Genomic DNA, 14,689 nt, shown 5'->3' on the forward strand with positions numbered 1-14,689 from the left:
TCTGTGTGGTCTTGCCATCTCCATGGCATTGATGCTGATGAAATACTCTCCAAAATCTACATCTTCAGCCCTAAATTGATTTCTGAGCTCCAGCCTCACAGTTCATCTGTCAACTAGTTCTGTCCATCTGGATGGCCCAGCAGCCACAGACTGGGCATAACCGCAACTGAGTTCATTCTCTCTCTGGGTTACTATCATCTCTGACTTATTTCAGTCTCCCTCACTCCCATGCACCCCACCCCACACACAGCAGTCAGCAAGCCGAAGTCCTCTTAATTTGTGCCTCTAACATATCTATCAGATAGATCTTTTTCTTCCATCCAGTGTCATTGCCCTACATCAGACCCACACTGTTTCTCACCTTGACTTTGACAGTGACCTCCTATGTGGCTTCCCAGCCTCCTCCCATCTATAACTTTCAAACAACATAACCTTTTACAGATAGAAATGCAATTGTGCCCCTTCTCTGGGTCAAACTTGTTTAAGGCTCCCCATTTCTTGTAGGATAAAGTCCAGACTTCTTAGCAAAGCACACAAGACCTTAGCTCATGAGCCCACTCTCCATCCCCTGATCACATCAGGAATTCTCCCACTTACGGTCTTCACATTCTATTCTTTCTGCCTAGAATTCCTTCCTCAGCCCCCTGTCTGACTGGCAAACACTTATTCATCTTTCAGTGCTATACATAAGTATGAATCTCCCCTCATCACCTACCTCCAGCTCTAGAGGTAACTGCTGCCTTATCTATGCCCCTTCAGCTTATGGTCCAAATCTTAATAATAATACCTACACTGTATAATTATCTGCTTATTAATAAGTGTTTTTTGAATGAATGAATGAATTCTAGATGTGCAGTGAAAAGGAAAGTCATACCCACCAAGCTCTGTAGTCCTGTTTTGTTTTGTTTTGTTTTTTCAGTGATCCAAACCCCTGTTCTGCCTTATAAACAGTGAAAGTTTTACTTCATTCTTAAAAATAATAATAATAAAGGCAGAATCTTGATAATTAAGGCCATAAGCTCATCTACCAATTGGCTGAAAGATGCTGACAGTTCAAGAACACATTTTCTTTATGGAAAAAAATTTGTATTTACACCTTGTGTCCAGATGAATATATTTCCTTTTATTTCATTTATATTATAATCAAATATAGTTTAATATTCAGTAATGATTTTTGAGACTATCTTCTGCCACATCTGCGTGTTAGGGGGTGTGGTGCTGGATGATATACCAGGGAGATCTTTTTGTAGTAAACCTGGGATTGCCAGGAATCTAGAGGCACTGTTGGTTTTTCATGACTCAGTCTACTAAATCTCTCATTTTGCCAAAAGACAAATTTAGGCACTAAGAAAGTCAAGTCTGACTTAAAGGAAAAGAATTTGATCAGTGTGTTCCTATTCCTTGCTCTAGTTTCTAGGACATGCTTGCCCTCTCAAAGAGGATTAAATAACTTCAAGTGGAAATTAAGAGAACTGGTTAGTAAAAGGAATAAGGATCTCGTTGTTATATAAATGGGAAGACTTAAGGAGAAAAAATATAAAATCAAGGACAGACTGTGAAACAAAAATTGAATCAAACTGGAAGTCTTTTGTTGTTTTTTTTTTCCAAAATATCTTCTGCCAGTTGTAAACTCTGTAGGACATCATGGTTTTAAAGTTTAAAATATTTTCGTATTTACAAAGTATTCCCTTTCTCAATATTGGCATTAATGTTTGAGTATGAAACCATCAATAAAATAAACCATCATACTCAATACTCACACTCAATAAAATAAACCATCACACTCAATGAAAACCATCAATAACCCTCGACTAAATTATAAAATCAAAGACTTGGAGTTCTTATCGTGGCTCAGTGGAAACAAATCTGACTAGCATTCATGAGGATGCAGGTTCACTCCCTGGCCTCGCTCAGTGGGTTAAGGATCCAGCATTGCTGTGAGCTGTGGTGTAGGTTGCAAACACAATGGCTTGATCTGGCATTGCTGTGTCTGTGGTGTAGGTCAGCAGCTGCAGCTCCTATTGGGCCCCTAGCCTGAGAACTTCCATATGCCACAAGTGCAGCTTTAAACAAAACAAAACAAAACAAAGACTTGATTCTAGAATGAAGTTACTCACAGCCCAGCCTTTACCTACTATGATAAAGATCTGTGGCAGAAACAGGAAACATGTAGAGTTTTTGCTGGGTTTTCCCTTCCTTCTATGCCCAAGGTCAACAACAGCAGAGACTGACAGCACTCATTACATGATCTGTAAGCCAGTCTTTGTTATGTTACTGGGGGAAGCCACCAACAGTCTATCACTGTTGGGCCACATGTGGTTGGCACGGATGGTAGCACCAAACTGGTGACTTCAGGGGTGATTAATACAGAGATGCTTGCTAACCTTTGCCATGTGTAAGCCTGAAGGGAACAACTGGTTTGAAGAATCCAGAAGGAGTGGTTGTGTGGAGAGGGCATTTGAAACGAGCTTTGGCCTTTGGTGGGGAAGCAGCCAAGCCTTTGCAATCTGGGAGGGGGTGGGGGCTAGGGAAATAAACACCCAGGCCTCCCTCTTCAGAGCCACATCCTCCAGTCCCCTGCCAGTGTGCTCCATCATTCAGGCTCAGTAGGTACGATCTGTACTAGTCAGCCCTTGTTGCAGGGAATGGAACAGAGCAGAGTGGAGAGCGGATCTGGATGGGGTGAGGGAATGTCTCTTGATTGAGAACAGATTGAAGACGTTGCTATTTATAGCTACCTGAGTCCTGTCTTCTTCATGGGGGTGCAAGGACAAAGCCAGATAGGATGGGCTACTGGTGCTAGCACACCACTGGGTTCCACATCTCCATTTTCCCCCTAGTTAGGCAGGAGGGAGCCTGCAGATATCTGAGAAGGATGATGCAATCCTCCAAGTCTAACATTCTAAACCAATTGAGTTGTTGGCAAGAGAGCACCAGCCGATGTTGTTAGAGGGATGTGATAGACTATTTTCTTTCTAACGTGTCTCAAGCAAAGTGCCCAAGGAAAATTTCCTCCTTCTTCTCATCTGTCTGCAGATGGGATCCTTGTTTCTCTGGTGTCATCTGCCACTGTTACTGATCCCCCATCTGAATCCCTAGCCAACAGAGAAGCATGAGCTTTGGGAGAGGGTTTATTCATATCCAGTCTATATATTTTTGATTGAAACCTGATATCTTGACTCCAGAGCCAAGTGTCTTGTGATCTGCCACCACCCAAATGTGTTCCTAAGGCGTCATCCTAATGGTGTTTTCTTCTGCTGCAAATAGGATGTTGTTGGTTTCTTCTCAGTAGTGGAAAAGGCTTTGTATGCCAGTTCTCAAAAATAAAAGTTCTAAAACTGTCCATGGAACATTCTAGGAGGACTCTCAAGAGTGAAAAAGATCTTGTCCCAGCAGTGTTCGTATTATCACCTGGCCTGTGTTTAGATGATCACATTAAGAAAGCAGCCTGGGGGATTTCAGCTTAATGAACTGCAGTATACACTATTAACACAAAGAGGAATGGGGGAAAGTGAGGAAAACTGATGTTAAAAATGAATGGAATGGAATGTATTGCTTTCACACCCTGCCTTTTGGTCCACAGATAAGTAAAGCAGAGTGCTCCAAATGTGCATCCACATATAATGTATCACTATGTCTCATCTGGTCATTTAAAAACTGATTCAGTAGATGTTAATAGTCAGTGTGGTCAGTGTATCTTATTGATGATGTTTCATCGGAAAAGTAAAGGAGAGTCTGATTGCATATTATCTAGTTATATTTAAAGACAATTGTCTCCCTTTAATATTTAAAGGTTACATATGAAACAAGAAAATCCCTCTCTTTCTTAGTTTTCCTGTTCGAAGAGCTTCCAAACCTTTATAAATGATAAGCTTCAAAGGCCTGCTGTGAAATTTGGATTTGATCTTCAGGGTCACGGAAGTTACGTGAGAGAGACAAAGTCCCCAAGCCATGACCCAGGAATTGGGACTCCTCTAGTTTCTGGTAGCCGCCTCCCCCACCACCGCTTTCTTGTAGACTCTCCTTGCTCCATTTCCCCAAGCCCTCCCGCCTCTCCTTCTGCTCTCCTATCTCAGTCTACATTCTCTCAGGCACTGTAGCCCCCAGGCCCTCCACACCATGTAGTTCATGTCTGTGCTCTCCTCCTTTGATTTCTCTGTAACACTCATGTTTCCAGCCTTTCCTGAGCTATCCCACGACTTGGAGTCTGGTTTGGGAGGCTTGAGTTTCTGAATACTCACCAGATCCCACTTGCCTTTCCTGTCAGTACAAATGTGTCCAGCCTACCATGAGGACTACGCCACATGTAGCGTGTCAGGGATAAAAGGGTGATTAAAATGTGGTTCCCGCCCTATGGAGCTTATGGTCTAATGAGGAAGTTAGAAATACACACACCAGCCATAGTTCAAAGTAATAATGCATCTCATAATCAGTGCAGAAATGCAACTGTTTTTAATTTTATTTTTTTATTATTATAGTTGATTTACAGTGTTCTGTCAATTTCTGCTGTACAGCAAAGTGACCCAGCCACCCAGCCATGTGTGTATACACACACACACACTTTTCTCATATTATCTTACATCATGTTCTATCAAAGGTGATTGGAGGAGTTCCCATCATGGCTCAGTGGTTAATGAATCCAACTAGGAACCAGGAGGTTTCAGGTTCGATCCCTAGCCTTGTTCAGTGGGTTAAGGATCCGGCGTTGCCATGAGCTGTGGTCTAGGTTGCAGACGTAGCTTGGATCTGGTGTTGCTGTGGCTGTGGCGTAGGCTAGTGGCTACAGCTCCGATTAGACCCTTAACAGGTGCGGCCCTAGAAAAAGAAAAAAAGACCAAAAAAAAAAAAAAGTAGTTATTGGATATGGTTCCCTCTGCTATACAGAAGGAATCTTATTGCTTATCTCCTCTAAATGTGATAGTTTGCATCAACTAACCCCAAATTCCCAGTCCATCCCACTCCCTCCGCCTCAGCAACCACAACTCTGTTCTCCATGTCTGTGAGTCTGTTTCATTTCTGTAGATTGGTAGAAATGGGACTCTTTATAAAAGATAGGTGTCCTGAGGAACCGCTGCATTCTGAGCAAGGATGGATGAGACTAGAAGGCTTCATGGAGGAAGTGACTTTGGGATGGACCTCCACTGGGAGGGGGGGCACAGAGAGCTCCAGCCAATCAGAAAAATCACAGTCAGTGGGGTGGGGCTAGAGATGAACCCATCACCTCGGGGAAGGGGAGGGCTGTGGGAGTGAGTCATATCTCCCAGGAAAAAAACACAGTGGGAAAAGGAAAAAGTGAAAGGCAGTGGCTGGGAGACTGCCTGTATTTAACGAAGAGAGACAGTGAAGGGACTTAGAGAAAACCATCAGAGACTGGAGGAGAACCAAAGTTTGGTGACAGAGAAACCAAAGGATGAAAGAATTTTTAAAAGAAGGGATGGCTAACAATAGTTAAGAGGAGAATCACAACTACATTGTGGGCTATGTACCACGTGCCCAGAATTGTAGGAAAGCTCCCGACAAAGCTAAGAAGTGACCGAGTTAGGACTTGTCCTCAGGTCTGACTGATGCCAACACTCTTAACTGTAGAGTTAAGATGCTGAGAGAAGGGAAACATAGAGCACACCATTAACCGTGGGGACTGGGAGTCATGGAAGAACCGTCAGAACAGATGATGTCCCAAAGTGATTTCAATAGAATGGGTGGGACAGGTTGTGGTACAAAGAGGTAAAGGTGTCAAGTTCAGCATTTCTTCCCAAAAGTCTGGCAGTGAACATTTAGAAATGGGGCAGTAGCTTAAGAAAATAAGAAGAAAAATTGTTTCAATGGGAGTTATTTAGACCTTAGGTTGAATATGAGATTGAAAATGTGGGAGGAGTTTCCCAAGGAGATGAGAGGAAATGGGATCAAGGTCACATCTACAAAGATTATCATGGAAGCCATGAAGGACACTGCTTCCTGACTCTGAGATAAGATAAAGGATGAGGACAGGGTGAGCATTGAGCAAATCTGCTGCCCTAGGGAATGCGGGGGTTGGGGGCTGAGGAAGTTGGCGAGGATGGCCTCTGTCTTCTCACTACAGTTGCTGATGAAAAGGGCTGGAAACTCTGAAAAGAGGAAATTGAGTGGCCACTGTAGATCACATGCTTGGAAAAGCTCATCTGTAAAAAGTCGTAAATGTCCACTTGGAATGCCTAAGAAGTATATTTGGGATAGGGGGTGCAGGGCAGCCAAAACCACGGCCAGGCAGTAAGATGGAAGCTGTTTTTGAAAGTAAAGAATCTCCAAAGACCAAAAACAAAACAAAACAAAAACAGATTCACATTGCAGTTGAGCGCCTAGACTTCTTCCCTTACTGTTTTTTTTTTTTTTGGCCAAGAAAACAGTAACCAAATAATTTGATCATCTGTATACCAGAGGGACCTCTGATAAATGAAAAGTTGCCTTGGCAGGAAGCAATGTTCTGAATGCTGGAGGTATAACAAAAGGTCTTTTGTAGCATAAATCCCACAGAACAAGGGCTTGAAGCAGAAATTTCTGAATTGCCTGGAGAGGCAGTGCAGGGACAGATCAGGGAAATCCTTTCTCATGTCCTGACACAGCATTTGCTAGTTGACTATAGAGCAACATATCCTGAGAAGGGCATGTCCCTGAGCTCTGAGAGTCCAAGTTTCAAGTCTGTGTGTTCTAGTATTGCTGTGTGGCTTTGGGCAAGTTACCTGCCCTCACTGAACCCGTCTGTACAGTGGAGATAATGATACCCAACACACAGAGCTGCCAAAGGGGATGGGGTCACCATCCTGTCTCAGCCCCTTTCCCCACCTGCCTGGACACTGAAAACCTCAAATTCCAAATTATGGAAAAGGGCATATTGATTCCACCCATCATAATTCTGTAGAGTCCACTCAGAGATTGAAGCAGGTCTTTCTATAAACATGGCAGAAAATGTTTTACTTTTTTTTAAGCAGAGAAAGAAACCATCAGGGCCGGGACCAGTATAAATATGGGGAAAACCACGAAGAGGCAGGCACCTTCCTGAAATTCCCCTGGGTCTCCTTTCAGTCTGCTAGTCACTCCTGCCACCTCCAGAATGTGCTCTTCTGAACATCTGAGAAGAGACTGGACCCAGAGGGAGAGCCTTGTGGAAAAGAGAAAAGGCAGGCACTCATGAAATCAAGGTCATGGAAGGTTTGGTGTCTCCCCTCAAACCTGGGTGTGACAGAATCCGGTGTGTGAGACTTCCTTAGAACTGCCCAATCTGCTTGTCAGGGATCTGTTTCTAGAAAGGCAGGCTGAGACCTAGGCTAGGAGAGCCGTCTTCTTCTCACTGCCGTAAGTTAGACACCAAACTCATAATAAGAGCATCACCCTTGTCGGGTTTCCCTGCCACCAAATTCTTGACATTGACATTCCTTAGCTTCGCAAAAATGTTAGGAAATGACCTCTTTGCTAGAGGCGCACACTATTTGAGCAAGAAAATAGAAGCCATCAGAGGAGAACTGTCACAAGGTGCTACCTTATATCTACCAACCCACCTGCCTTCTCTCCTGTGTCTGTGAGAACGTGGCCTTTCATCTGCCCATGGCCAGTGTTTCCACCTGGGTACAATCCTGACCCTCAGTCCTACCTGAGGATTCTGGCCAGCAATCCTCCTCTCCTACACCTTCAAGGGTCCCCTCTCTACAGGATCATTCCCACCAATGCAAATGCACTGTTATGTCTGTCATCTTGAACATAACCCCTTTCTGACCCCACTTTCTCTTCTAGTTACACCCTATTTTTCTCCTTCCCTTTACAGAAAATCCCCTTGAAACGGGCATCTGATCTTGCAACCTCCAGTGGCTTCTCTTTCCCTCTCCTGTGAACCCACTCAAGGCAGGTTTGAGCCCCACCACTTCCCTGACCTGGCTTCAGGTTACCAAGGAACTACAAGATCACTAAATTGAATGCAACTTCTCAGACCTCATCTCGATTGGCCAACAAGCAGCCTTTGACCAAGTCAATGCCCCTTTTTTGGAAACTTTCTTCTCCTGGCTTCCAGGTTCTCCTGGTATTCCTCCTACCTCACTGGTCAGTGTCTTCTTCATTTCTCCAAACTCTAAATGTTGGACTTCCTCAGAGTTCAGAGCTTGAGTGTTGCACTTTTTAATTACATTTACTCTCTCGGTAAATGTTCCCAGTCTTAGGGCTTTAAGTACCATCTCTGTGCTGATGACTCCCAAAATTGTAACTCCCACAGGATAAGAGATTTTTTTTCCCCAATATTATCCCAGCACCTAGAACAGTGCCTGGCATATAGTATCTGTTGAAAGGTTGAATGAATAGATTTTATTAATTGAATGTAATTGAATAACCAAAGAAATTGCCGTCATTTTTTACAATTTTTAAAAAATTTCATTATAGTTGATTTACAGTAAAATGTACAGTAAAGTGACCCAGTTATGCATATATATACATTCTTTTTCTCACATTATCCTCTGTCACATTCCATCACAAGTGATTAGGTATAGTTTCCTGTGCTATACAGCAGGATCTCATTGCTTATCCACTCCAGATGCTACAGTTTGTATCTACTAACCCCAAACTCCCAGTCCCTCCCACTCCTTCCCCCTCCCCTTTGACAACCACAGTCTGTTCTCCATGTCCATGAGTTTGTTTATTTTCTATGGATAGGTTCATTTGTGCCTTATATTAGATTGCTATCACATGGTATTTGTCTTTCTCTTTCTGACTTACTTCACTTAGTATGAGAGTCTCTAGTTCTATCCATGTTGCTGCAATTGGCATTATTTTATTCATTTTTATGGATGAGTAGCATTCCATTGTGTATATGTACCACATCTGATTAATCCATACATCTGTTGATGGACATTTAGGATGTTTCCATGTCTTGGCTATTGTGAATAGTCCTGCAATGAACATAGGGGTAGATGTATCTTTTTCAATGAAAGTTTTTTAAAAAGGGGCTTTGGGGAAAAGGTGGAAGAAATCTAGTGATCTGGAGTATGAATTTAAATTCATGTCAGAGATATCACACAGTAGGGACCTTACCTGTGGTAATCAAAGGGGAGATAAAGAGGGATAGTATTTTTTTTGTTGCATGTTGATGGCAGGCCTCCAGCCGGAGGGCTCCCTGCTACTAATGAAGAACCAGGTTTATGACTCTAACATTAAATAGAACTATGATGGTCACATTTACCAAGAAAAGAATCCTGGGCAGAATGGCATCATTCCTTAATGATTTATAATATCAAAGTGATGGGATAACATCTCGGGGCAGTGAGGGAAAGCACCGTGTTATGATCTTGATTATGGTTATGGACACGAATTGGAAATTTGTTCTGTCAAGTTTGTGACCCAATCACATTTCTGGTGCTCAGAAGCGTGAATAGAATTAGACTGAATGCTTATCTTCTATGAGTAAAATGTGTTCCCCCCCCAACCTTTTTTTTTTGAGGAAGGAAGCTGTACTTCAAGCACCAGGAATAAGAGATTTGTGGATAATAAATATGACATAGCAGCTGAAGTTGCAAAGAAATTCAAAAAGTTTTTTCTTCAAAATATTCATTAAATGACTAGCTGTATGAGGTTAAGCAAGTTTCTTGGCTTTTTGAAATGTCAGTAACTGTATTCATAATATAGTATCACTAAGCTCAATTTCTACTCCTATATACTTTAGACATGGTATCACCTAACTCTTTCTTCTATAAAATAAGACAAAATTTGTCCAATCTAGTTCATAATTTACTTACGAGGATCAAATGAGATAATGTTTCTGAAATTTTTTGGTAAGCAAAACACTTTGGCTGTGCAAAGCTTTTATTATTACTATTCCCTATTAGTTTGATAAGATGTATTTAGCATGTTATTATGCTCAAAATATTTTTAGGAAAAGAGAAAACTCTAGTGAAGAGCAAATCTGACTATGCTAATACATAAAGTACCTGGATAATTGTCCTTTGAATTCTTTTTTATTTTTTTTTCTTTCTTTTTTTTTTTTTTTAGGGCTGCACTCATGGCGTATGGAGGTTCCCAGGCTAGGGGTCTAATCGGAGCTGCAGCCACTGGCCTATGCCACAGCCACAGCAACACGGGATCCAAGGTGTATCTATGACCTACACCACGACTCACGGCAATGCCAGGTCCCCAACCCATTGGGCAAGGGATCAAACCTATGTCCTTAGGGATGCTAGTAGGGTTCATTAACTGCTGAGCCACAACGGGAACTCCTCCTTTGAACTCTTTTAAAGGAAAGTAATTTTTAAAGCTATATCACTTCTGATTGTTTTGGTTGTACACAACAGATGTCATAACTCATCATCCCATGTAAAAACATGCATAATAACTGGAGGGTCCAAGGGGTATCAGCTTCAGGTGTGGCTTGATCCAGCTTACATGATGTCACTATAGACTTATTACTCTTCTTTTTACGTAGGCTTCTTCCATATCAGCTCTAATCCCAAGCCGTACGTGGTCATAAAGTGTCTCCCTGCAGTTCCCAGTGCTACATCCTTCTGAGTTTGAACTCAACAGGAAATTGCAAAGTCTTTGTACATCTAGTATTAAGCAAGTATCCAGTAATTCACATGTAAAGGTCCTGAACCAATTTCTGTGACCAAGAGAAATACCACATGTTGACTGATCTCAGCCTGCAATAAGCTCTATCCTAAGGCCAGGAATGGTGCTCATTTTAGCCCTTCTGGACTAGAAGCAAGTAGAAGTGGATCCCCCAACCAAAAGTGGCCCATTGACCCAGAAAGAGCAAGTTATGGCTGAGGAAGCAGGCTGTGTGTAGACATTTCCTAAGAAAAATATAGGCATCAAGTCTTGCCATTGCTGCTATTCCAGGTTGCCCAGAGAGCAGCCCATCCTTTTATTGTGCCAACAAGCAGGTTCCTGGGAGACCATATGAACTTTTATTAACAGAAACCTCTGAGTTTGCAGAGTAGCTCCAAATCTCCCTCAAGACCCTATGCTGCCAGCTATGTTTATCTTGTTCTCACTTTCAGGTAAAACTGCCTGGAACCAATCAGCCAGGTCTTGAACAGCCATGAAAAGTGCTGCATGAACAGCATTCACAAGCTTCAATGCAGATGTTTCCCGGGGCTCCACAGTTAGGCATCCTCTGGCACAGCACAAGGGGGAGAACTCAGTCTGTCTTCCAAGAGCAAATTAAACACAGCTTTGTGGGTTTGAGGGTTGGCTGCCAATGGGAAGACTGATCCCTGAATTAAGAGTTCATGACAGGATGACTCCGGAGTTCTTGGCAGAAAGCAGGGTTTCCAATACTAATTCTCCTCATGGTGAGAAAAGTCATGTATTCGAAGTGGCCCATAGTCACGGGTAGTATTTGCATAAAGGATCAGCTCTATTTATTCAATGCCAAGATCCCCAAGATGAAGGAGATGAATGTGGTCATGTTTCTGAGCCACTACGAACCCTGTAAACACTTTAACTGCAGAGGATGCACCATCAACGGGACAGGCTTTCACATGAGATTTGGCTCCATATGAATATGAATTTCCCTCTGTGGTGGATGAGAGCAGAATCTTACAGTGGAAGCCCTGCTACAAGGAGATATGGTAAAGCTGCCAGACGGTTAAATAAATGGTCTCTTACAATTTGTTTATACCTTGACTGAGCACATTTCAATAAAGAAGAAAAATTTTAACTGTCTGAAAGGAGATAGGAAAGAGATTTCTGAGTCTATGCTGGTGTTTGACCTTTATCTCTTTTCAGGAACTTTATTTTTCTGAACATTGAGGAGAGAACAGTAAGAAAGTTGTTTCCAAAGATGGGGTGGAGGGAATCCTACGTCTGTTAAAATAACCAAGTGAGCTTCTTTTAGCCAAATCAGAGTCTTTTTCACAATAATTTGTATTGGAAATAGAAATCAAGGTCTGTAGTGTCAAAAAAATCTTTGTCTTTTTCCTACTTTCATTGTGATGCATCTTGATTTAATATGACACTAACTCAACCCTTGTATGAAGATTAAAGAAAGAAAAGAATGAACAATTCTAAGGTTTGAAGTTCATGCTTTTTTCCTTGCAAGTTGCATGACTGAAAATTGTGCTGTTTTTGGTTTGTGAGATTACCGAATTTTATCCTACAATGCATGTCACCAGGACCACTATAGGAAAGTTTGACTAATAATGAGGTCTCAAAACCAACTACTTTGGCTATTTTCGCCATTTTCAACCACCAGAACCAGCTGCTCTCCATAAGAGATGCCTCTCTGGCCATGTCTATCCTGGTATACAGGACCTGTGGGAAGGTATTGGCTAAAGCATGCCAGTGTAGCCCTTATTTATTTATAATGGGATTGGCAAACACATCCAGAGCCAGCTGTTCCTTGGAAACTTCTAGGGATACAATCATTTGCCATTTGTCAAAGATAGATGGGTGAGTATTGTGGTTAAGTGTTCAGATACTGAGATCAGATGGATCCACCTAAGCTGTGTGACTTTAGACAAGTTACTAAACCTCTCTGACCTTCAATTTTATCATCTCTAACATGAGGATCATACCAGTATATAACACAGCATTGTCTTGAGAATTAAATAAAGTCATGACATAAAGATTTTAGCATGGTTTCAGACTCAAGTGTTTATTAAGTGTTAATTGTTATTACTCAATTTATCTTAAATGTTTGCTTTTATGTATTGAAAACTATGAAGACAAAAAAAAAAAAGCTATTACTATGCTGGAAGATGCTTTTCTCCATATTTTCAGAGGTAAATTTAACCCATCTGTTCTTCTTAAAAATATAAAATATTAGAAATTCAAGGTTTTAATCCCAAGAGTCAGTTAGATATAGTGAGGGATTTTAACACAGGAAATAACACAAGGCTTGTGCTACAATTACCCCAATGGAACACAGTAGTTATTTGCTTTTACTTTGAATATACTGTTGTAGGAAAAAAACTTCGAAAATGTTTTGGGCACTGCTGTGAAGATATCGTATAAGTGCAAAAATATCCCCATCATCATACACAAACAATCTGAAGGAGAATTGAATTTTCTCTCTGTCCAGAACAGCTACCTCTTTGTGCTACTCCTAGATTTGCTGAAATATTTCTCTAAATGGTGGTACATCTGAAAAAGGGTTTTAAAAAGGTACAGTTTTGTCTTTATGGACTTGACGCAGCCAGTCATATCCTGGAGACACAGGGAGAGGCTGGGGGCCTCTGTGGCGGAGATAAGCCTTGAAATTCCAGTTCCTAGGGACCCATCGGGAAGGGCCTGCAGCCAACAGAGAAGGAGTCCTGGGCAGCTGCTGCCAGCCATGCACATAACATTTTGCCTGGTTAATGGGTTGACCAGATATCCTCTCCCCCAAATCGTGCAAAAGAAATTGCAATGCATACATGCAGTCTTGTGCATTATCAAGTGGACACAGGAAAAAAAAAAAAAAAAAAAGACACCCCCCCCCGCCGCCTTTACTTTAAGGGAAAAATATCCTTTACATTTCCTTTTTGCGGAAAAGATAGATCAGTAATATGAAGTAGGGAAAATAGGTGGTGAGACAAAACATACTTTTATTTCCTTGCCCAATGACTTCTGAGAAATTGGAGTTTGGGGAAAAGAGTTAAAATGGAAAATAAGAAAAACTAGAGGCTCCTCTGGCTTCCTTTGTTACCCTACACATTCACAGCAAGTGATAGGAGGGCCAAGGCAGGACAATTGAGAGGTGGTGACTGTGATGTCCTGGTCTCAGGTGGTGCATTGCAGGTCACTGAGGCTGTGGCCTGCAAATGGAAGGAGCAGACCATTTACCAGTGTGGTGCATTGCTAATTAGTGGCAAATTTGGCTGGGTGTCTGCCTGTGAAAAGCTTGCACTGGCTTTGGCCCCATCTGCCCTGAAAATAATGATGAACAAATTTTATGCAAAGGCTTTTCTTTCACGGGGAACTCCTATTTTGTCTTTCACAGGAAAACATACCATGAAGATTTTAATTCTCATCCTTGCAATTATTTTTCTATTTTAATGTATAAGGGTTATTGCTCTGTGTTATTTTCTTGGGGCTGGTTAAAAAGCCCCCAAATGTAAGGAGAGTTCTCCATTTTCTTTGTTAAGCTGATTCTCCCTCAAACCCCGAACTCTACAGAAAATATGTTAGAAAAGGAGTTTTAAACTTAGCTCTGCAGTGTAAAGTAGCTTCCCTGTTTTCCATCTGCTTCTGTTCATCTTTTACTGCTGTACAGGAGCCATGCCTCCAAGGCTGATTTATTAGGGACTGACTTTTCTTGGAGAAAATGTCAGGAGACCCTCCCTGTGCTTATAGCAGTTTCTGACCTGGGAAACTCATTTCCTCTTGTTCCTATGTGTGTGTTTGTTTACTTTTTAGTTGGGCAGCAATTGCATGCATTTTCCTGGGCTTAAAAACCAGGAAAAAGTTAATAAACAGAAAAACAAACACACACCAAAAAACCCCCCAAAACAGCATGCAACTTTTCTCAGATCCCGTGTATGGATTCCAAAAAATAGGTGAGTAAGCAAAGGTACAGATTTTTTCATTTGTCCTCCCTTTTTCCTAAATGGCTGAGCAGAGAAGTATGTATGTGTGTACATATGTATTTTTGATTATTCTTGTAACACCTAATTTCTTTTTGGCTTTTCTTGGAGCTTTCATGCATAACCCTCATTAGCTAGTAGCTCCTAATAATGCCCAGCAACTCATTTTCAGCAGC

The 14,689-nt window shown here is 41.7% G+C and overlaps 1 long non-coding RNA gene across 1 annotated transcript in view; it reads left to right on the plus strand.

Annotated features, from left to right (window-relative positions):
* LOC110262230 overlaps positions 1-12,546 on the plus strand; it is a 57,964-nt gene extending 45,418 nt beyond the window's left edge. The window contains exon 4 of the long non-coding RNA XR_002347032.1: positions 11,007-12,546. This is a non-coding gene — a long non-coding RNA (uncharacterized LOC110262230). The remainder of the gene's footprint in view (positions 1-11,006) is intronic.

Source organism: Sus scrofa, chromosome 1, assembly GCF_000003025.6.
Source record: "Sus scrofa isolate TJ Tabasco breed Duroc chromosome 1, Sscrofa11.1, whole genome shotgun sequence".
Taxonomy (NCBI): Eukaryota; Metazoa; Chordata; class Mammalia; order Artiodactyla; family Suidae; genus Sus; species Sus scrofa.